Source organism: Papaver somniferum, unplaced genomic scaffold, assembly GCF_003573695.1.
Source record: "Papaver somniferum cultivar HN1 unplaced genomic scaffold, ASM357369v1 unplaced-scaffold_114, whole genome shotgun sequence".
NCBI classification, from domain to species: Eukaryota; Viridiplantae; Streptophyta; class Magnoliopsida; order Ranunculales; family Papaveraceae; genus Papaver; species Papaver somniferum.
This window is the reverse complement of record NW_020620381.1, coordinates 2330606-2355858: the sequence shown is the minus strand read 5'-3', so window position 1 is coordinate 2355858 and position 25253 is coordinate 2330606. Positions and strand designations below refer to the sequence as shown.

The window sequence follows — 25253 nt, the reverse complement described above, 5'->3', positions numbered from 1 at the left end:
GTTGACATACCTTATTGGGTTGCAAATGATGCAAGGGTATGACATTTTTTAACATTATTTCTTCTTCAGTTTATTGGTTCTTTGTTTAAGAAATTCACATGTCTAACTTAAGTGAAAATTCAATTTTTCTTGTGTAAACAGAATCTGGTCCTAGGCAAGTTGAATGGCACTTTTGAGGAAAGTTTCACCAAAGTTCCACAACTTTGTACTGCTGCTACAACTTTGAACCCTGAAAGCATTTGCCACTTCACTTATGCCAAAGATGGAGATGTTGATAGATTTGAGAGTTTATTTATATCATACAGCGCACAACTTAAAGGATTCTCAAATGGTTGTAGATTGGTTATAGGGCTTGATGCAATGCACTTGACAGGTAAATTAGGTGGTGTAATGATGGCTGCTACAGGTTTAGATGGTGAAAATAGCATATTCCCAATTGCTATGGGTGTTGGTACGGCAGAGACAGAGGCTAATTGGTACATTTTCTTGAAAGAATTGAAGACAAAAATACCAGATCAGTATGGATTGACATTTATCTCTGACAGACAAAAGGGTCTTACCGAGGCAGTGGCTGAGTTATTTCCACTGGAAAATCATAGGTTTTGCTTTAGGTAATACAACTTATGTTTATTATTTGTACCACAACAATTTTATTTTGGATAATTTGGATAACCGTTTGTTACCTTTTTTGCAGACATCTATACCAGAATTTCCAGAACAATGGATACAAAGGGGAAAAACTGACAACCCTTCTATGGAAGGCTGCGAAAGCCTATAAGTATAGTCACTGGAAGGTACGTACTATTTGTAAATTTGTTGTACTTTTTTGTGGTAATTGTCAGTAGTAATTTACTACACCTATTACATATTTTTTAGGTACATATGGATGAAATGCTAGAAGTTAATAGTGATGCACATGAGTATTTGATGGATTTGGACCCAAAACACTGGGCAAGGTCATGGTTCCCACACGATGTTGCTTGTGAACATATAAATAGCAATTTTTCAGAAAGCTTTAACAACATGGCTAAAAAACTTAGAAACAAACCTATCATCAAGTTGGTCACCATGTACACACAGTTGGTTAATGGATTGTATTACAAGAGAAGGAAACTAGCTCAAACATGGCAATCTGGTGATCTGGTACCTGCTGCCAAAGATCTCATTGAGGTGATGGAGTCCCTTAGAGGAAACTTTGATGTTGACCCTGCAGAAGAGATGAAGACATATGAGGTGACTAATAAAATCACAAAGAAGGTCTTTACTGTTGAAATTGAAGAAAAAACTTGCACTTGCAGACAATGGCAACTAAGAAAATTTCCATGTGTGCATGCTACCTGTGTTTTGCATAGATTGAATCCCAATTGGGCAATGTGAGTAATCTTTCACAATAATAATCCCTACAATTTATAGAATATAGAGCTTCAATGAATGAGTGGTGTGTGTTATAGGTTGCAGTAATCAATGAATGGGTTATTTATGTTTGCAGGTACTGTAGTAAGTATTATACTGTGGACGTGTATAGGACCACTTACTCTTGGTCAATAACTCCACTAGGAGACATTGATGAGTGGGAAAGTCAGGTGACCTTTATTTCTTGTTTTGAGAATCTTTTTTTAAATAACATTATCTTATTTGTACTTTTTCTTTATAATTTTTTTTGTTTTCTTTCTAGATCTAGGTATATAAAGAATACTGAACATAATCCCTTTCTTCATCTTGTGTAGTCTAAGGTGGATCTGGTTGCTCCAATCAGATTAAGAGATCCTGGAAGACCTTGTGTAAGAAGGAAGAAATCTTGGATGGAGAAGAATAAACAAAGCAAACCTAGGCATTGTAGTACATGTGGTGGTGATGATCACAACAGCAGAACATGCAAGGGTGGGCCTGTTGGATCTAATCCAAAGAAGAAAAGAGTGAGAACAAAGATTCTTGTTGATGGAGATACTATTGTTGTAGGAACTATAGACACAAAGAAGATCAGGAAGAAATCTTCATTAAAATCTGCATCAGCAACTGCATCTTCAAGCAAAAGTGATGCTGCTGATAGAGCTACATCAACCTCTGCTGCTGTTGTTGCTGGATCTACATCTGCTGCTGGATCGAAAAGGAAGGCAAATGGAACTGCTGCTGCTGCACGTTCAACCTCTATCCCTAAAGCTACATCTGTTGCTGGATCGAAAAGGAAGGCAAATGGAACTGTTGCACCTTTGACCTCTGCCGCTAAAGCTACATCTTCTGCTGGATCGAAAAGGAAGGCAAATGGAAATGCTGCACCATCAACCTCTACAACACCATCTACATCTGTTTCAAAGAAGGTAACTACTGCACCAACCACCTCTTCCGCAGGTGGTGCTGGTTCTTCTTTAGCTGCTGGTTTGTTTAGTCAAACTTACCATGGCACAGTTAACATACAGAACCAGACAAATAATATTTGTGAACCATCATCAAAAAGGCAAAGAAAGCCTAACTCAAAGTATGTCTAGTCTAGTTTTTCTTTGTTCTAGTGGTCAGTGGTATTATGGTTGTATTAAGACTTACGGTTATGTTATGCTTCCCAAAAACTTTGAAGACTGGCTATGTTATGCTTCCCAAAAACTTTGAAGACCGGTTATGTTATGTTACCTAAAGATAATATGGTTGTAATATATTATGGTATTATGGTATGGCCTTTATTATGGTATGATGGTATGGTCTTTATAGTTATAAAATTAGTAGTGCAATTCATATGTTATGCTTACATAATGAAAGCATTTTACTTTCAAATTGTTCACGTAGAGCATTTTCCTGATCAGCAAATTTCTTGTGCTGTGCAACAAAGTGTGCATCGGAAACCCTTTGGAATGCCTTGCATTCTTTACATGACACGTGGAAGAATCTGGTAGTGTTATCAATCAACGGCTGTAAGCATTTACTCCAGCGACGTGTCGCAATTTGAGACAATGGTCACAGAAGTCAAAATGGGAAAAGGTAATATTGTTTTGGTAATTTCACTGAATATCACGTGCGAGTCACGTGCTTACTTCTTCATCTCAGTCCGTCAGATCTTTCGCATACGTGGCAACATCTTAGCGGTTCGGGGTATTTTTGTCTTTTTTGGCACGTGAGAACTCGCACACGCGGAGTTAACTGAGATTTCTAACAGTGGGGCAGTTTTCCAACTTTTTTTAACGTTGGGGCAGTTTTCCAAGATGGCAGTCCAAATTGGGGCAGTTTCCCAATTTTCCCTAAATTTAAATAAACCTTCATGCCTGTTGCATGAAGGTTCGTGATATGGACTTACCAGATACTTAATTCTCTAATCTTATTAAATAAATTTAATCTTGCTTAAGCATGATGAGGAGATTTGGAAAGAAAATAACCAGAACTTTCTCCTGAACAGACTGTCAAAGTAAAAGTAGTTTTGGAGAGTGACTGCGGCTACACCCCGAACCGTCCCCTAGAATTATTTAAGAAACTAGCTAACTGAAATAGAACATTAACAAAAACACACTGGAGACACGGTACTCGGACAAATCATCTCTACAAGCTACAGCTAGATATGTGAAAACTGAAATTAGATGAATGAATGAAACGAAAGAGTCTTCTAATGCTTATGCGTAACCCCCTTCTAAAACAGGACCCAACGACTTTACCACTTTGATAGGGTTTATAGGGAGGATTCGAAGTGCTGTTGGTATTTTCTCCCAGAACTTTTATAAAAACAAAGGTGTTCACATGAGGAATTACCTGATAATACCAAAAGGAAGAGAAGTGTCATCTTCATCCCAATGACTCTCCAAGTTTCTGTATCGGGTCATAACAACAGAGTGTTTCATGAATCATAATTGCATGTAAATATAACTTCGTTCTTCTTCATATCGGTTTTTAGTTGTTCTCATACGACGGTATCATATCAAAAGGCAAGCTTCACTCTTGCATGAACATCTAGCTTTTTTTCGTGTCTCGAGCTCAGCTCGCTGTAGCAGGGCATTTATTATAAGCTGCGATCTTTAATCTTGCTTTACCTGGGGCTCATTGTTCTACTGACTTTAAATTGCTTCACCGGGGGCCACTACAAACCAGAAGACTTCTAGGGACAGTTTGTTGCCGTCCCCTCATCCACCGTCACTAATACTTCTGGGAACGGTTTCCAAATCCGTCCTTAATACTTCTGGGGACGGTCTAGGGACGGCTTTTAAATCCGTCCCTAATGTATCTCTCGACGGCTAAAAAACAGTTAGTAGTGTCAAACTCCAACGGTCGAAACCCGATAGCAACTAGAAACGGTTGCTAAGATTTAAAATTTTGAAAATAAGCTTTTCTTGTCTACTTGGCAGGATGCCTTTCCCTTTACCCTGTTAAACATTCATTAAAACACATTATATCCTAAAATAAATTTTCATTCATAAAAACAACTTGTTCATGAAAAACATTCAGTCATTTACAATAAGTCTCATACACGATAAAACGATAAATAAATAAATATACCGCAATAACAACCAAAAGGTAATGTTCTCTGACTATCAAAGTTGTACAGAACTCAGAGCCATGAAGAAGATCCCTTAATCAACTCCCTTGTACTCCATTAGAACTCCACTGCCCTGAATCACATGAATATGGGTCAGATTTTTGTTGGCATCTGGCTAAGATCAATCAGTATAACCGATAAAATCCAGGAAGATGCAACCCTTTTGAATTATGAAATGATGCAGTGTACTTACTCCCAGCCCAAGGAAGCCAACAAAAATGAGATTACTCTCGATTGATGAGTAATTTGATGGGTGGATTAAAATCTCATGAGCTGGACAGTCTTCATCATAAAACCGTTCTGAATCTATATGAAATTCTTGGATTTGATGATAACTTCCTTAATGATTTCTATTCACCAGGATTCTTATTATATAAAACAATAGTATATCTTTTGGGAATACAAAAGTTACGGCGGAGATAATTTCCTTATTACAATAATTATGACAGAAGATATTCTCCTTAATAAAAATAAGTAAAGCAGTATAATATATTCTCTAATACACCCCCTTAGTCTGAGCGGGAGAGGAGCAAACGCTAAGACTAGAACGGAAACGAACAAATAGCTGTCGTGGAAGGCCCTTGGTGAAGATGTCAGCATACTGGTTTTCAGACGAGACGTGCAAGACATGAATATCACCAATACGAACGCGTTCACGAACAAAGTGTATGTCAATCTCCACATGTTTACTGCACTGATGTTGAACAGGATATCCAGACATATATATCGCACTTACATTATCACAATACACGATAGTAGCACGTCGTAAAGGTAGATGGAGCTCTAGAAGAAGGTTGCGAATCCATGCTGTTTCAGCAACAACGTTTGCTACCCCCGGTATTCTGCTTCAGCACTGGATCAAGAAACTGTTGCTTGACGTTTTGATGACCAGGAGATGAGGTTTTCTCCAAGAAATACACAAAAGCCAGAAGTCGAACGACGTGAATCAGGACAACCCGCCCAATCAGCATCAGAGTATGTTGTTAAGCCAGAGATAGCGGAGACCGAGAGAAATAATCTGTGATCAATTGTGCCCTGAAGATAGCGAATAATCCTCTTAAGGGCCTGCATGTGAGGCTCTCGAGGATCATGCATGCATAAACATACCTGCTGGACTGCATAAGATATATCTGGCCGTGTGAAAGTGAGGTACTGCAAAGCACCGGCTAGGTTTCTATACAAAGTGGGGTCCGTGAGAGCAGGGCCAGAGGTAGCACTGAGCTTGGCATTGGTGTCGACCGGAGTAGCCACTGGATTGCATTTTGTCATGGACGCACGTGCAATGATGTCCTGAGCATATAACGACTGAGACAAAAATAGCCCTGAGGATGAACGAGTAACAGTAATACTCAAAAAATGATGTAACGGGCCAAGGTCAGACATAGAAAATTCCCTTTTCATCAAATCAATGAAGCGGCATAGGAGAGCATCTGTAGAGGCAGTTAAAATAATATCATCAACATATAATAATAGGTACGCCGTCTCGGAACCTGATTGATAAACGAAGAGGGAGGGATCACACACACTAGCACGAAAACCACAATTAGTGATAAACTTGGAAAACCTCTGAAACCACGCCCGTGGAGCCTTCTTAAGACCATAGAGAGACCTACGTAGTCGACATACGTAGTCAGGGTGATTAGGATCAACAAACCCCGGAGGCTGATGCATATATACTGTCTCGGTCAAGTCACCATGAAGAAACGCATTCTTGACATCTAGCTGATGTATGGGCCAAGAACGCGAAGTAGCAATAGTAAGAACGGTACGAATAGTAGCTGCTTTGACAACCGGAATAAACGTTTCAAAACAGTCAACCCCAACCTGCTGAGATTTACCATTAGCAACTAGACGAGCCTTGTATCGCTGCAAGGAGCCATCAGCATGATATTTGTGACGAAAGAGACAAATGGAACGAATAACATGAGCGTCACGTGGTCGTGGTACCAGTTCCCAAGTATTATTTTTCAGCATAGCATTGTACTCATCTTTCATGGCAGCATTCCAGTTTATGTCTCTAACCAGATGACAGTCAATTTCAATATGCTTTGTTCGTTCATGAAAAACTGGATTCTGAGCAATATATAAAGCCGACTGACTATCACATACAAGGCGCATACCATGTGTATGATGAACTCCCAAATCACCCAGTAATTGTTTCAACCATTTTAATTCACACGTAGCTTCCGCCATAGATATATATTCCGCTTCAGCTGATGAACGAGAAACAATATGTTGCTTCTTAGTTTTCCAGGATATTGGTGAAAACCCAAGAAGAACAAACCATCCTTTCAATGAGCGTATAGTTAAGGGACAACTCGCCCAATTTGAGTCACACCATCCTTTTAAATTAAGACCACTATCACAGCGCAACAGAATTCTCTGCCCAGGATTCTTCTTCAAATATCGAATAACACGAAGAACCGCTTCCCAATGTGCTAGTCTCGGCAGTTGCATGAATTGAGACAAAGTATGAACGGAATATGCAAGGTCCGTCCTAGTCACGGACAAATAAATTAAACGTCCAATCAGTTTTCGATACTTCTCCACATCCGTGAACAAATCTCCTTTGTCCAAAGAAAGACGATGATTCGTTTCCATTGGAAATTCTGCAGGTTTTGCACCTAATAAACTTGTTTCCATGATGATATCCAATGCATATTTTCTTTGACATATATAAAAACCTTGTGTACTCCGAGCCACCTCCAAACCCAGAAAATACTTCAACTTTTCCAAATCTTTCATCTTGAAACATTGTCCCAAGTAAAGTTTGAATTGATGAAGCACAACTAAATCATTGCCCGCAACAATCAAATCATCCACATAGACCAAAACGTTAAGTTGGATTTTTCCCTTAGTCACCGTAAAAAGAGAATAATCTGAATATGATTGCCGAAACCCATAATTCTTCAAAGCTGCAGACAATTTTGCAAACTAACACCGAGGAGCCTGCTTTAAAACATATAAAGATTTCTTCATCCTACACACCATATTAGACGTACCTTGAGCAAATCCGGGTGGTATCTTCATATACACTTCTTCCTCCAAATATCCATGAAGAAATGCATTATGTACATCCATCTGATGCACTTCCCAGTTCTTAATTGCTGCCACAGCTAGGAAAGTCCGCACTGTCGTCATTTTCGCCACTGGTGTAAATGTCTCATTGTAATCCAACCCTTCTACTTGATGATTCCCAAAGATCACCAGTCTAGCTTTGAGTCGCACCAACTGTCCATTCTCATCATACTTTTCTGTGTAAATCCATTTACTGCCGAGTGCTTTCTTTCCCGACGGTAATTCTTCTAATTCCCACGTTCCTTGTTCTTCCAAAGCTCGTATCTCTTCTGCCATTGCTTTGCGCCATCCTGGATGCTTCATAGCTTCTTTGAAACTTTTAGGCGCAGACCCAGCAGTAATTGCTGCAAGAAATTTTCTATGAACTGTAGAGAATCTATCACAGCTAACATAATATGTCAAAGGATACGGCGTACCTGAGGATGATGATTGTGGAGAGTGACATGGGATGAACTATTTTCTCGTACGGTGTGCGTCACAAATCCTTTGAGCCGACTAGACAGAATCTTTTGTCGCTTTCCTTTACCCAAATTATCTTCCTTCACCTCTTCATTCGAGACCACAGGGTTCTCAGTAATGTATTCTGGGTTCTCTGTAACATCTTTCGGGTTCTCAGTAATGTATTATGGGTTCTCAGTAATGTCTCCAGGGTTCTCAGTAATGTATTCTGGGTTCTCAGTAATGACTTCTGGGTTCTCAGTAACATATTCTGGATTCTCAGTAACGCTTTCTGGGTTCTCAGTAATGTCTCCCTGGTTCTCAGTAACTTTCTCATCCTCTTTCTGCACCGTTTCTTCATCATCACTCCAACATACGTCATTATTAGCCCGAACTATCTCAAATGGCTTATCAGGTACCCTAGAAATGTAAGGAAACTGATGTTCATAAAACTCTACATCTCTTGAAACCAAAAATTGTCTTTTGTCTAAATCATATACTTTCCACGCCTTTTTCCCAAAAGGATAACCAAGGAACACACATCTTCTTCCTCGACTTGCGAACTTATCCCCTTTCCTAATTTGATCATGTACATAACACAAGCAACCAAATACTTTCAACTGATTGTATGGAGCCGGTTTCCAAAATAAAACTTCATATGGAGTTTTGTTGTTTGAAACAGGTGTAGGCGTGCGATTAATCAAATACGCTGCCGTCAATGCACATTCTCCCCAAAAACGGATCGGTAAATTTTCTTGGAATCTCAAAGATATTGCCACATTCATTATGTGCTGATGTTTTCTCTCAACTCTTCCATTTTGTTGAAGTGTTCCTACACAGGATGTCTCAAACACTATCCCATTAGTCTTAAAATATCCACGCAACGCATTAAATTCAGTTCTATTATCACTTCTAACAATTTTGATTTCTTTACCAAATTGACGTTTCACAAGAGCAATAAAGTTAAGAAATATTTTTTCAACCTCAGTTTTGCTTTGAACTAAATAAATCCACACACCTCTTAAAAAATCATCTACTATTGTCAGAAAATATTGAGCTCCAGAAGACGAATGCGTCTTATAAGGACCCCATAAATCTATATGAACCAAATCAAAACTACAACTGGATTTACTCAAACTACGAGCAAAGCTACTTCTACGATGTTTTGCACGCGGACAAATATCACACGCATCATTATTCTTCTTCAATAATCTACCCACACCTGGTAACTGTTGTAACACTTTCTCTGATGGATGTCCCAATCGCTGATGCCACAGCTCATACGTATCATCACTAACCACAAGCACTTTAACTGGAGTCACACCACAGAAAAAATATATAGTCCACCTCGTCGCTCACCCACTCCAATCACCTTCCTCGTCAACCAGTCCTGTATAAGACATAAATTGTTAGTACATTGGACATTGCATACTACCTCATCAATGAGCTGCGTAACTGAAATTAAGTTAAAAGTTATCTGTGTCACATAAAGCACATTGTCCAATCTCAAACCACCAGGAAGAACAACTATTCCTATTTTCTCAGAGTGAGCATATTTTCCGTCTGGCAGTCCCACAGAACATGCTCTAATATTTTTCACATTTATCATATCATCTCTTTTACACGTGACATGATTTGTAGATACTGTGTCTATAATCCAGGGTGTTTGATTTTTCTTACCTTGGAGCTGGGGACTGAATTTTCTTGAATTTAAATATTCAAGAACCTGTTGTACTTGAATCGCAGTCACACCTGTCAGTCCTGATCCTCTACCTCCCCTGTTGTTCACAAACCTGGCATCAGCACGTCCTCTACCGCCAGTTCTGCCTCCTCGACCATATCCTCTTCCACCTCTTGGTCTGTCACCCCACCATTCCGGGTATCCAATAAGTTGAAAACACCCTTCATCTGAGTGTCCTTCTCGGCTACAGTGCTTGCAATATTTTTTAGGATCATACATATTATTGAATGGACGCTGATCAGACTGAACCTTGAACGTCATAACATTGTCATGTGTCTGAGACGCCACATCTCCATCCCCCAATCTTAGACGTTCCGAATTCACCACTGCTTGATAAGCCACATCTATAAATGGCAGTGGATCTCTTTCCAGTAATTGCTCACACAGGGAACTATACACAGAATCCAAACCAATCAAAAAATAGTGTAAGAAATCTTCTTCTCTCAACGTACTAACCTGTGTCGCAATGTTACACGTGCACTGGACGCATCTGCACTTAGGTATTTTCATGTAAGTCACCATCTCATCCCATATCTTGTTTAATCTCCCATAGTACACGGCTACACCCTCAGTTTTCTTTTGTTTGCACTCGCTTAAGACATCTTTCAACTGGCATATCTGAGTTCCGCTTACAACACAAAATATTTCCTTCAACTGCGTCCACAGCAGACTCGCATCATCATAATCTCCCAACGTTGATCTAATAGATGTTTCTAACGTATTGATAATCCAAGAAACCAGCATCAACTGCACATCAATCCACTCCTCCAACTCCTCAGGTTCTTTAGGTTCCGTGACAGTTCCATCAACAAAACCAAAATTTCTTTTGGCTATCAATGATCTTCTCACTGCTCTAGCCCATTCATCATAGTTTGTTCCCTTCAACACAATCGAGTAATAATAATTCCTGGTCCATCACTCGATCCCAGATGATATATTGGGTTCTTCTTTTGTACGCTATTCTCTTCAAACTTTTCATCCTTTTGATGATTCTGTATCATCCCCCATCTTTACTGGTTTAGGGTTCTCGGGTTCTTGTTAACCAACTCTGGCTCTGATACCATGTCAGATTTTGTATAATATTCAGTTCGTTCTTTCTCATTCATTCATCTCAAACTTTATACAAGACGCACACCCAACCCTAACTCAAACCCTCACGTACAATGGCTCACTCATTGTACTTTCCGCAGCAGTCTTACTCATTGGACTGTCCACAACATGCTTAATATTAAGACTAGTAAACTGGATCTCAAGCCACAGTCTTGAGCCCATATATAACTCTCCTAATACATTGTCTTTTTTTTTTCTCCCTAAGGAACTTTTTAGGTAAACCGTGTCTAAATTGTAATTGTTAAGGTATTCATATCTAGTTGTTAGGCTCTCGTCCTACTCTACATCCCCACTTTTTATTCTATGAAATTGGTTTCGAGCTATGCCTCAAACCTATTCCTATCATGTGTTGTTGATTGTATGGGATTTTCAGTGTCGTCGTAAGAATAAAGTATCTTTATCAGAATATATATGGTTTGCTAGTTCCTAGTGAAAGAGTTTGGGAGTGACCAGGTTGTGACTCTAAAGGAATTTGGAGAAGCAAAGATGAAGGATGAAGTTGGTGCCAAACTAAGAGAGGGACAAAAACTGGTGTTGGTCATATTAATGGTTGGTTGAATAATTTTGTTATGCAGCTACAAAAATGATTGCATAACTTGTTATGCATCTACAAAATTTGTTGCATAATTTGTTATGAAGTCCTTAAAATGGTTGCGTAACACTTTATGCAACAACTTTGTTGTTAGTCTTGAAACCAATAAAAAAAAAGACCGCATAACTTGTCATGCACCTACAATAATATTTGCATAACATGTTATGCATTTGTGAAAATGGATGCATAAAGAATTATGCAACCACTTCTTTGTAAGCACTGAAATAAAAAAATTGACGCATAATCTTTGATGCATCGAGAAAATGGATGCAAACTTGATATGCATCCGTAAATATGGCTGCATAATATTTTATGCATCAATTTTTTCTGTACGCACTAAAATCAACCAAAATAATGGCTATAAAACTTGTAATAGATGTATAACTTGTTATGCAGTCGAGAAAATGTTTGTGCTCATTGTGTAATTCTCTTTAAAAGCTTTCCGACGAGATTAAAAAATTTAAATTCCGAGGCGGATTTTTAGACCTGTTATATTTTAGTTTGCTTGCCAATTGTACCCCTGAAAAATCAAGATACCTAACGAGTTATGCCGACATTTTTGGGTTTCATTGTAACCCAAAAATGTTTTGGGCCTGCCAATATATTTTCTTTTTAGGGTCTCAACCTAATTTCTCGTTATGATTCGTGGGAATGTAAGAGCTCTCCAATGGTCATTGTGTGTGTTTCCAATGTCGCAACAGAAATAAGACATCCTCAATCAATTTTTCCTTAAAGTTAGGAAGAAAAAAAAATTCATCTCCAATAGTATTGCATGTAATCTCTTCTTTTAATTAGTATAAGTTTTATTTTCCATAATTAAGATTTTATTAGAGGTAAAAATAGTTAGTTAATATATTAAAGTCAATTTAATAAGTAAAAAGCTGATTAGGATGGTAGACAATGTCAAGACGAATATCTAAAACTAGGCATTCACCTTGACAATGTCTAGCCAAAATCATCTCAACATTGGTTTAAGACATCATGGTTGGAGAACGATTTTAGAGAAAATGGATGTATATCCTAGATGCATTTTGATATTTATCTCCACACACGTGCTATTGAAGAAGTTCCAAGCTCACATCAAGCCACATCTCCGTATATAAAGAACGTTTACTTTAAGACTGGGCCGTATTGAAAAGCCTAGCTAGCTACCAAGGTTTTTTGTTTTTTTTTTGAAACTGGCTACCAAGGTATATCTATAATCACGGTGCAAACAAAAATCCTACGGAAAATCTCTAAATACAAAACTCTAACTTCTCTACAGTCTTGATCAGTTCCTCTCTCTCGCGCGAGCTTCACCTTTGAGATTTTAAAGAAAGTTCAGTGAAGAACAATATGGTACGTATCTTTTCCCCTGCCCCTGGTTTCATACATGTATTGCTTGAGCCTAAGTTATATACATTGTTAATGATGATAACATACATATACATGCATCAGCTTGCCTCTGCATTGAAGATTTCTTTTTGTTTCAGCCAAACCTATAAATCTTAGGTTGACACAAATGGTATTCCTCCATGTTTATTTGGTAAATCTATATGCAGAGCCCTATGCGTGGACTTGGTCATAGACGTCGTGCCATAACCAGAATGAAACTTGCTGCCAATCCTTTTAAATTTAATGTTATGAGTTTCGTCCTCCATAATTATATAAAGCGAAAACAAAATAGGAAGAAGAAGAGAAGTACAGAACCTAGAGGTACTGGTACTGCTGGCAACATTGGTTTATCAAATAGTACTAGTGGTTGACAGTGCCATTGTATGCGAGATACTAAGTAGATTGCCAGTCAAGGCACTTTTACGATTCTAATGTGTATGTAAACGTTGGCGATTACTCATAGAGAAAGACTCATACTTTATTGATTTACACCTTAACCAATCAAAAAAACGCCCAAAACTCTTTTTCATTGTCCCGATACCACAGGAAAAACCTAGACGGTGGCTGCACAGACCTACAATTCCACGAATAATATGTTATTATGAAGTGAATCTAGTGACAGTTGACTTAATGCTAGAAGGAAGAGAAAGAGAAGTAGTAACAGCATCTGTTGGCACAATAAGGAAGATCAATTTGCATCTGAGAATACAGCTACTTCGGCCCGGTAAATGGTTTGATCGGTTATGGCTCTAGAAAACAGACTGCCATTCGTATATGCAATATCAGTACTCAATAAGTATCACCATGGAATGAATCATAGTTTTCAAGGAACTATGAAGAAAGAATAATTGAAAGAACCCACTACTATGAAATGGGATTCGATCCTGCCGCGAAGAAGCACAAAGTGATATGTATATGGCGCATAATGGTATATGATTTCGAGACGCTCCTTTATGAATGTGTGTGTGAAGTTTTAACTGTAGGAGACATCAAATGGAGAAGGATTGAGCTCCCACCAGTCAAGCTTCAAAATGAATATTGCCAACGCAAACACACAATATATCTGAATGGTTTTATATACTTCTGCACTGAAAATTTTCTGAAATTAAGTGAGCAGTGTAGCGACAAGATAGTGGCATTTGATGTTGGGGCAGAGAATAGGTCAGAGTGATCACAGTCCCGAGTTTCATCTTTAATCAGCCAAGGGATGTTTATCCGTCTCACCGTTTAATAGAACTGGAAAGCCGCTTAGCTCTATTAACTAAAATGAAGGATTACACTGCCAAACTATGGATATTTGATGATGTTCATGGGAACATCAAACAGATGAATAGTAGCACGAGTAGTAGCAGTGACCAAAATTGGACAGAAGTTACTGTTGAATTACCTTATCTATGGAGCGACGATCGGGATGTTTCTTTTCATTCAGTTGCAGGGACTGATATGATAGTCACTGAAATCCTTGAGAAAAACTATGTCTTCACGCATCATATTGGAAAACCAAGTCTTGCATACAGATCGATATCAGTGGGTTCAAGTACTATCCATCAGTTTCCACGGTTTCAACTCTGACGGAGAGCCTTTTTCATGTTGGGTAGGACATGAACTCCTTCACATTCGCTCCGCTTCATTAATTATAATTTTTTGCTTAACTAAGTTTGTTTTATGAATCTTTTCATTATTGCTACTTTCTTACCCCTTTAAGATCAAAGTTACATTTGAAACCTTAAGTGAAGCAACAATTTTTCTTAAAAAAAGTAGAGATTTTAGTTTTTAGTCATGAAACAAAATGATCTTTACAATGCATGTTTCATATAAGTTCAATTGTCAAGGCTGAAGAGAATAGTCACAAGGAGAATATATTTCAAGAGCAATTCAAATAAAACGAACTTCACAACCCAAACTCAAACAGGAAGATTAAAAAGACGATTTTTGATAGATCGTACATTGCAACATAATTGCTGCGAAGAGCAACACCAGTGATCAGCCAGCCCAGTCACATTGTTGTATAAGCTAGGAGTTAACTCTTAAATGTACTTACTAGTAGAATGATGAGTGAATGAAAAATGAAAATCAAAAGCAACTGCATGTAGCACGATTCGACTAGTAGTGATGATGAATGCAAAATGAAAATCAAAACAAAAAGCAACTACATGTAGAACGTACGACTAGTAGTAACACTCGTAAAGCTTGATCTCCAACCGGAGACGAAAATAAACAAATCCTATGGCCTCTTCCGTTTTCAATGTTGCTATCCCCCTTGCCATAAAGAAATCACCAGTGCCGCCGACAACAGATACATCTCTTGTCTTTTGATCCATCATATCCGCACCCATGAGATTCAAAATTCCTTTAAAATCAGAAGAATTGAATACTATCGAAAATGCCAACCAAGCATTGTATGTATTCTTCATATCATAGAAATAAAAACCTTGAGCTCTAGCCACCGGATTAGACAATTTATGTTGATCCAGGGTTAATGGATCATCAAACACTACAAGTTCTCCGAAATGAAATTTGCTAATACCCGTAGCATTAGTTACTGCAGATGATGTTGCCTTAGCTGCATTCCTACCGTTAAATAGGGTGTCGTGGAGGTATAGTGTAAAATTTTTGCATGGTAGTTTATTTTTTAAGAGTTTGTGATGGTGAGCAAAAGCAGACTGAATGAGAAGAAAAAAGAAGATAGTTGTGCATGCTATATTGATGTGTGCCTTGGACATTCTCTCTTTCAATTGGTTACTTAGATATGGAGTGGTGTTTTACAATGACAAAATTTATAAGTGATGCCCAGTATTCCATGATCTATTTATACTGCACAAAGTTGTTGGTCGGATACAATTAGTTAGGTGAGTTTCAATCTGCAAGTGGTAAGCAACGAGGATTAAACAAATCAAATATCCATTTTTGTAGCAGACAAGAAATGATGACTTTTAATGTCTATTAATTCTTTGAATCACTCATGGTAAATTGCAAAATGGGATACCAGCGTTCATTGGTTAACTCTTTGCTTTCGGAAAAATTCTCAAATGGTTGACATCATTCAACCCATATTTTAGTTCATAAAGACTCTTAATATATTTGTATATGCATTAAATTATCTAAAAGATACCATACAAAAGTACTGCCATGTATTTTACCACCGGGAAATGGGATGGTAATGAATGATTCCACTCCTCTGTGCTCTTTAAACAAATACCATACTTGGATCCCGGGATCTTAAATTCCCAGACAATGTGGGACTAATAATATTGAAATGCACAAAGTCATCAAATCTGCCGGCCCACTCCCCTCACTGGATTTTTCCCGAAAGAAACAGGCGTCAACGTAGCATCATTGTCTCACAGGATGGTCTAGTTAAGCTATAAAGTTTAGATGGATATATATGTTCTCTCTCCACCGATTATAGACAAATAGTCGTTATCATACTATCTATTGAATTAAAAGTTCTGCATAACCAAGATATGATTTTGCTGAGACAGCAATAAAATGATGGTGCAACATCCAACACAACCAAGATATGATTTTGTTTAAAATATTAATTACCTCGTATTGGGAAGAACATTTAACACTGTGTCTATATTCTGTTTCATTGTCATCATCCTTCACCAGAATTTTATCCTCCACCACATCATCATTGATGTATAAAATCTTTATTCATCTTTTTTTCGCTTTATTACAATTTAACCTGAAATTCTGATGATTTGGATCTTATTGAGAAGTTCAAGGTAAGAACGAGAAACTAAATTTTGTCTAGTAAAACTCTAGTAAAATTTGAACATGTGATGTTCCATTCTGATAAATTTTGTCTTCAGTTCATCCGAACGAGAAACTAAAGTCTAACTCTAGTAAAATTTGAACCTGTGATGTTTAGTTATGATATATTTCGTCTTCAGTTCATCCGAACGAGAAACTCAAGTCTAAATCTAGTAATCTTTGAACCTGTGATGTTCAGATCTGATTTATTTTGTCTCTAGTTCATCCGAACAAGAAACTTAAGTCTAACTCTAGTAATCTTTGAACCTGTGATGTTCAATTCTGATATATTTCGTGTTCAGTTCTTCCGAACAAGAAACTAAAGTCTAACTCGAGTAAAATTTGAACATGTGATGTTCGATTCTGATATATTTCGTCTTCAGTTCATTCGAACGAGAAACTAAAGTCTAACTCTAGTAAAATTTGAACATGTGATGTTCAATTCTTATATATTTCGTCTTCAGCTCATCCGATCGAGAAACACAGGTCTAACTTTAGTAATCTCTGAACCTGTGATGTTCAATTCTGATATATTTCGTCTCTAGTTCATCCGAACGAGAAACTTAAGTCTAACTCTAGTAATCTTTGAACCTGTGATGTTCAATTCTAATATATTTCGTCTTCAATTCATCGGAACGAGAAACTAAAGTCAAACTCTAGTAAAATTTGAACCTGTGATGTTCGATTATGATATATTTCGTCTTTAGTTCATCCGAACGAGAAACTCAGGTCAAATCTAGTAATCTTTGAACTTGTGTTGTTCAATTCTAATGTATTTCGTCTTCAGTTCATCCGAACGAGAAACTCAGGTCTAACTCTAATAAAATTTGAACATGTGATGTCCAATTCTGATATATTTCGTCTTCAGTTCATCCGAACGAGAAACTCGGGCCTAACTCTAGTAATCTTTGAACCTGTGATGTTTAATTCTGATATATTTTGTCTTCTGTTCATCTGAACGAGAAACTCATATCTAACTCTAGTAATGTTTGAACCTGTGATGTTCAATTATGATAAACTTCGTCCCCATTTCATCCGAACGAGAAACTTAAGTCTTACTCTAGTAAAATTTGAACCTGTGATGTTTAATTATGATATATTTCGTCTTCAGTTCATCCGAACGAGAACCTAAAGTCTAACTCTATTAATCTTTGAACCTGTGATGTTCAATTCGAATATATTTCGTGTTCAGTTCATCCGAACGAGAAACTAAAGTCTAACTATAGTAAAATTTGAACATGTGATATTCAATTCTGATATATTTCGTCTTCAGTTCATTTGAACGATTAACTAAAGTCTAACTCTAGTAAAATTTGAACCTGTGATATTCAATTCTGATATATTTCGTCTTCAGTTCATCCGAACGAGAAACTCAGGTCTAACTCTAGTAATCTTTGAACCTGTGATGTTCAATTCTGATATATTTCGTCTCTAGTTCATTCGAACGAGAAAATTAAGTCTAACTCTAGTAATCTATGACCATGTGATGTTCAATTCTGATATATTTCGTCTTCAGTTCATCCGAACGAGAAACTCCGGTTAAACTCTAGTAAAATTTGAACCTTTGATGTTCAATTCTGATATATTTCGTCTCTAGTTCATCCGAACGAGAAACTTAAGTCTAACTATAGTAATCATTGAACTTGTGATGTTCAATTCTGATATATTTCGTTTTCAGTTCATCCGAACGAGAAACTAAAGTCTAACTCTAGTAAAATTTGAACCTGTGACGTTCAATTCTGATATATTTCGTCTTCAGTTCATCCGAACGAGAAACTCTGGTCAAGTCTAGTAATCTTTGAACCTGTGATGTTCAATTCTGATATATTTCATCTTCAGCTCATCCGAACGAGAAACTTAGGTCAACTTTAGTAATCTTTGAACCTGTGATGTTCAGTTCTGATATATCTCGTCTCTAGTTAGTTCATCCTAACGAGAAACTTAAGTCTAACTCTAGTAATCTTTGAACCTGGGATGTTCAAATCTGATACATTTCCTCTCCAGTTCATCCAAATGAGAAAATCAGGTCCAACTCTAGTAATCTTTGAACCTGGGATATTCAAATCTGAAATATTTCCTCTCAAGTTCATCTAATTGAGAAACCCAGGTCTAACTCTTGTAATCTTTGAACCCGAGATGTTGTAATATTATATATTTCATTTTTAGTTCATCTGAACAGGTGTAAACCAAATGTACTTCACTACCTCGAGAATTAGTTGAACTCGGATTAATCTACCATCGTAAACCAAATGATACTTCATAACGTATGTGACAAATCGAAAATCAAATCAACAACTCAGAATCTGTCAATGTGAATTGAGATCTGCTCCACCACCTATATGGTATAATATGTTATTCCACATATGTGGTTCTTCAGAATGAGCGACTAAAGTCTATATCTAATAATCTATAAACCTAAGATGATAAAAAATGTTATTCCACATCTTTGGTTCCTCGGAATGAGGGACCGAAGTATATATTTATATCTAGTAATTTATGAATATAGAATGATAAAATATGTTATTTTACATTTTTGGTTCCTTATATATTTATATCTAGTAATTTATGAATATAAAATGATAAAATATGTTATTTTACATTTTTGGTTCCTTAGAATGAGTGACTGAAATCTATATCTAGTCATATCTGAACCTAAGATGATTGAATATGTTATTCCTGACATCAAATAAACGTAAACTCCTATATTTTGATTCCCAAAGTTACGGACCCCTACGTTACAATGTCACATGGTTCGGTAAGTGATGAAATGCACCACCTAATTTGAAACAAGGAAAACCGTCCAATGAATTTGTTTGTAACACGTGGTATAAAGTTAACCGCTTGATCTTTTGAAACGAATCAAATGGGTGTCGAAGCCACTAGTCGTTCAGCTCTATTGCACAGTAACAAGAATTGTATATATTCTTTTCCTTCTCCGCGTCTCCCTCTTCCCTACCCTATCTTCGTCTCCTTCGGATGAAAACCCTAACACACTCACCGCATCTTCTTCTCTTTCGACTGAAACCCTAACACACTAAATCGAAGTAGAGTTATTACTCTCGATCTACTTTTCTTCATATATCTTTACAATTTCATGAAATCATTATTGTTTTCTCTGAATAATTTCATGAAATTGTTTGGAGATGAAAAGCCATGAAAATCTCTTTAGAAAAAGTGGAATCCCTAACTTCAAAACCAAATCTCGAGTTTTCAGTATAAACAGCAAATCAATAAAACCCATCAAAACCTAGGATTTATGTTTTCGATCTCCTACACATTAAGATAAGTGAATCTAATAACTTAGATTTATGTTTCTGTTACTTTTTTAAATCGATTATGAGTTGTTTTTTGAGATAATAATTATAATTTTTTTGTTTAATTTTCATCAGGTCTTTTGAGAAGAATGACAAGAGGAGAAACCCTAAATTCAACAGCAAGAACAAATGAATTCCTTGCTTTTAGTTTCAAATAAAAAATGGGTTAAACCCTAGCCTTTCACATCTGTTACTGCTTCGATTTTTTGTGGGATCTCACAGAGAAAAACCCTGATATTTGTAAATCCTTTGTTTCTTAATAACTCTGGGGTTTATTTACTCGTCTCCGGGTTTTTTTTTTCTTTTCTTTTTTTGTTGTTTGATTCTGTGTTTGTGTTTTTTTTTTTTTTTTGAGATTTTTCTTTGAGATTGAAATTTTATGCTCATGAAAGATTTGTGGTTTGGTTATGTGATTGAACTAATTATGAAATTCGGCTGTGATGATCATTACACAGCTTTTATACCAGTTCTGCTTCAGAAATTTCTTGGTAGAGAGAGCTGATAGTTTTGTGTTTATTTTTTTATAGATGTGTGTATGCAACATTTATAAAGATTCATGATCAGTGTGTTAATTGGGATGCCTATGATGATGTTATCCAATTAGTGGTGTGGTGGAACTAAGACCCTGTTTACAGGGAGAACCCCTTGGAGAAGCCATATTCCCATGACAATAATGGATCTTACCGAGGCACTATGGAATTTTTCACCCTGATTTGGCCTGGCCTGTAGTACTTTTTTTTTTGCTGAGTTTATACTACATCTTGGTAATTGTTTAATTTGCTCTTGTAGCTTGTTTAGAGTTTCATTTTTCAACTGTTCTTGGTGTTATGTTAAAAGGTTTCCGATTTATGTACCTGATTTTGAGCTTAATGACTTCCTCAATGTAAGTGTTCTTTTGTTCATTGTTATTGCTCTTTCGACACCTTTCTTGCGAGCTGGATGGTTGAAGTTTTCCGTAATTTTTTGTCATTTGGTTACAGAGCTTGTTACCATCTCCTTGCTTTCTGTTATTCTTTTTCTTTATGCTCAATTGCTTAGTTGTGGTCTTCTAATTTACGCAAGGTAAGTTATCATTTCTGGTGTACCTTATCGCTAAAAACTAATCCACCAAGTCTGCTGTATTGTTGGATTGTCGCTTTTAAATTTACAAACATTTGATTTCCTGTTGCATTGATTTTCCTTTGCATGTTGTTTTACCTTAGCTATATTAGCTGTTATTTAATGAGAATTGTGGTTGATATTTTCCCTAGAGTCTATCAAATGCGTGCAACTTTGTCCATGGTGTTCTACCCATGTGGAAGCATATTGACTATTCCCTGCTCACTTTGGAAGGCGTTAAACAATGACATAGGTGCCAAAAATGAGTTTCACCTACTGGGACATATATATGTAAATACGCTCTTTAACCTTATTCAGCGAGATAAAAGCATTTAATTTTGACATTGTACAGATGAATCCTTCAAGATAACTCATGATGGATCTGGGTTTCTATCTATAAAAATGGTTGTCAGTTCTTAATCACTTTCAAGGCTACGCACCATCTTGATGGGTGGGTTCTTTCATCTTTTCTGTTTTTAATGTTTACCAATGCTATTATTTAGCCGAAGTTTAATGTTTACGAATTCTATTATTTAGCCGAAGAAATTGACTCTCGCTTTTTCACCCTGGACAATTGTTTAAATAAGTATATAGATGCCTGGAGTTGGAGGAGTTCATATGGAAAATGAGGGTCCTGGAGTTGGAGAAGCAGCTTATATGCAAAGTGCAAGTCCTGGAGTTGTAGGAGTTTCTATGCAGAATGCAAGTCATGGAGCTGGAGGGGTTTATATGCAAAATTGAAGTTTCAATAAACCAGGAACTGTCGTAGACATTACTAAGGTTGCTAGTTTTTCACTCCTTTTGAATGCAATTTTTTGTTCCTTGTTAGTTTGGTGGTTATGATATTTATACGAAGAGTGTTTGTGTTTCTGTAGCCCATTGCCAGATACATTTCCATTTAACATGTGACATTACTAAGGTTGCTAGTCTTTCACTCCTTTTGAATGCAATTTTTTGTTCCTTGTTAGTTTGGTGGTTATGATATTTATACATAGAGTGTTTGTGTGTCTGTACCATTGCCAGATACATTTCCATTTAATATGTGTAAGTCATGGCTTTGAGTTTGTGAATTAATGCACTTATTGATGACGACAGAGATTACAAAATGAGTTGATGAAGTTAGGTCTTAAAATCTAGCCCATGAGGAGAATCTTAGATTCCTTAAGAAAGCGATGGATAATGTAGATGAATCTGTTCTTGATTTAAAAGGTATGTTGTAGTATCTGCTTATACTTGCTACGGTATATCTAGGTATGTAGTTTACCAAAGCTAGAGTTGTTTAATTTGGTGGGAGAACTGATGAAAACTATAGCACAAGCCAGCCTCGCATTGATGAAAACTATAGCACAAGCCAGCCTCGCTGATGTTCTGTTAATGAGGGAAAAGAAAATGAATTACTGAAATTTCGCTAATCTGACCAAATGATAGTCTAGTTGGTGTGATAGGATGATTTTAACATCTAAGTATAGAGAAAAGATTTCTTTTGTGCTAGTATATTGACTGTTGTTTCACATCTTCTGGTGATAGTTAATCTCGGAAAGTATCAGCGCAAGGATGAGGGTACCACAGGAAATGATGACTCAATCCCCTGTTCAGACTGTGGAAAACACAGTTCAGTAGATATTGCTGGAGGAAAAGTCTGCATCTGGAGTAATATGTCGGCTGAAAACTCACTACGCAATGTAGGCATCAAATCTACCCTTAACCAAGGATATGCTAGATATTGTAGCTTACTCACGGTCATGTGGATGATAATAACCTTAACAGGTAATGTTTGTGATCTTATACTGGGTCATAAAGCAAATACCACCTCTATTAGTCCTCAGCTGGGCTTGACATGATACTTTTTCTTTGTAAATTTATGTGTGCAGGCTTTTATCAGAGTTCTTAGAGTTAGAAAAAATAAGAAGAGTTGCATAAGGTAATGTTGATTTACAGCTTCCATTATTGGCAGATGAAGTCCTCTTTTTTGTCGGTCTATACTGGATGGTAATAAAGCAATAAAGCAGTTCAATTTATTTCTTTTCTAGTTCATGTCTGTTTTTAAGTCCACATATTACTGTTGTTAGTAGTTGAAAAAGCGGGGGTCTAACAACACCACCCAATATTTCGTTTAGTAATCTTTATGGACTAAATCCGATTTACTTTGCTAGAGAATCAAATAGACAGTCAGCCTCGATCTAGATAAAAGTATCTCAAGGAGTTAATATCTCTCTCTTGATTTGATATTTACTCAAGCTAAAACAATAGTGAGCCTTTATCAAACACAAGGTATAACTTGGATGGTACCAAAGACCAATATCCAAGTGTTAATCAATGAAATCAACAACAACAAGGTTAGATCTCTAGTTGATTAAACTTCAACGCAAAACCTGTATTATTTCAAATTATAAAGATAAAACAATAGAATGCGGAAATTGAAATAACACAGACATCAGGAGTTTTGTTAACGAGGAAACCGCAAATGCAGAAAAACCTCGGGACTTAGTCCAGATTGAACACACACTGTATTAAGCTGTTACAAACACTAGCCTACTACAAGGTAATTTCGGATTGGACCGTAGTTGAACCCCAATCAGTCTCCCACTAATTCAAGGTACAGTTATGCTCTTATGCCTCTGATCCTAGCAGGATACTGTGCACTTGATTCCCTTAATTGATCTCACCACAAATAAGAGTTGCTACGATCCAAAAGCGCGGGATTTGACAATAAACAAATCTGTGTCACATAGACAAGTCTATAAAAAGGATCAATCTGTCTCCCACAGATAAACCCTAAAGGTTTTGTTCCGTTTTTTGATATAACCAGGGTGAACAAGAACCAATTGATAATTCGGTTTTATAATCCCGAAGAACAGCATAGATTAATCAATCACCTCACACACTCTTATCATATGGTAGCGAAACAAGATGTTGTGGAATCACAAACCATGAGACGAAGTGTTTGTGATTACTTTTTATATCTTTCCTATCGGAGATATCAAATCTCAAGCCAATCAGTCTGATTGTACTCGTACGATAGAAGATGCAAGATCAGATGACACAACTACGATAAAAGTAGTATCGGTCTGGCTTCACAATCCCAATTAAGTTTTTAAGTCGTTAACCCGGTTTAAGAAAAGAATACCAGAGGGTTAAAGGAGAATCGACTCTAGCACGCAAACTAGTATCACATGTAAGGTATAGGGATTTTTTTTGCACAATACTAGATGTCTCCTTTATATAGTCTTTCAAATCAGGGTTTGCAATCAATGTTAGCTTAATAACAAAGTATTCAATATTCACCGTTAGATGAAAACCTGAGTAAGATTCAATCTAATATTTCTCAACCGTTAGATCAAAAACTTAGCTTGTTTTACACAATTGACTGCACGCTTCTAGGTTTGTAAACCGTACCTAAATGTGTGGATTGTTGGTTCAATAATAGTCAACCAAAAGGTTAGCCATATGAGCATTTCATATCAACCATGTTCTTCTTCACCGTAACTAGTTCAAATGACTTCAAATGAACTAGTTAAGAGAGTTTTTCAATTGCGAGGAAATCTCATGTACTCCACAAGACACAATTGAAGCAAATATGATTTGATTCACTTGAATCAATTCATGAACTTTATAGCCACGGTTTGGAAATTGCATTACTTAGTCTTTATAAGTTTAAGTTCAGAAATCATCTTCAGATATATAACCTTCTCAATTTCGCAGACTAGGTTCGCGTACTTAAGCAACCAGCAGAGTTCACAAACTCCAGCAGAAAATCTCGGCAAAGACTTTCTGCAGGTTCGCGGACTGGGTTCGCGGACTAGTCTAGTTTGTCAACTTCAGCAAAATTTCTCGGGATGAGAAGTTTGGCAGTTCGCGGACTTGGCTCACGCCATTCTCCGGTTTCTCTTGATCAACAAAGTTCGCAAACTTTGGTTCAAGGAATAAGACTTATACATAAATGTGTTTCCACAACAATGTTTATGTCCATCATTGGTTATGTAATCTAAACTCTCATTTCAACCATTGAGACATTCTCAGAGGACGTTATATAGTTGTTATTCACAAACCATTTTTCGTCAGAGCAATTCTCAAAGTGATTGAAACATATCAAGACTTTCGTCACTAGGTAAAGATAAACTTGATCGAAGCGAAAATCTTACCAACACATATTTCGATATATAGATAGGAGAGATATACTCGGATCGAAATACCAAATGTGTATAATCCAAGTCTATATATATAGCATACTACTTCTTGTCT

At 36.9% G+C, this 25253-nt stretch overlaps 2 non-coding genes across 2 annotated transcripts; both read left to right on the top strand.

Moving 5' to 3' along the window:
• Positions 1–20342: 20342 nt before the first annotated feature.
• Positions 20343–20431, top strand: LOC113328970. The gene has a single exon (XR_003349670.1). It is a non-coding gene; the product is annotated as a small nucleolar RNA Z223 (small nucleolar RNA).
• A 61-nt stretch (positions 20432–20492) lies between these two features.
• LOC113328971 lies at positions 20493–20603 on the top strand. Its single transcript, XR_003349671.1, has one exon. It is a non-coding gene; the product is annotated as a small nucleolar RNA Z278 (small nucleolar RNA).
• The last annotated feature ends 4650 nt before the right edge of the window (positions 20604–25253 follow it).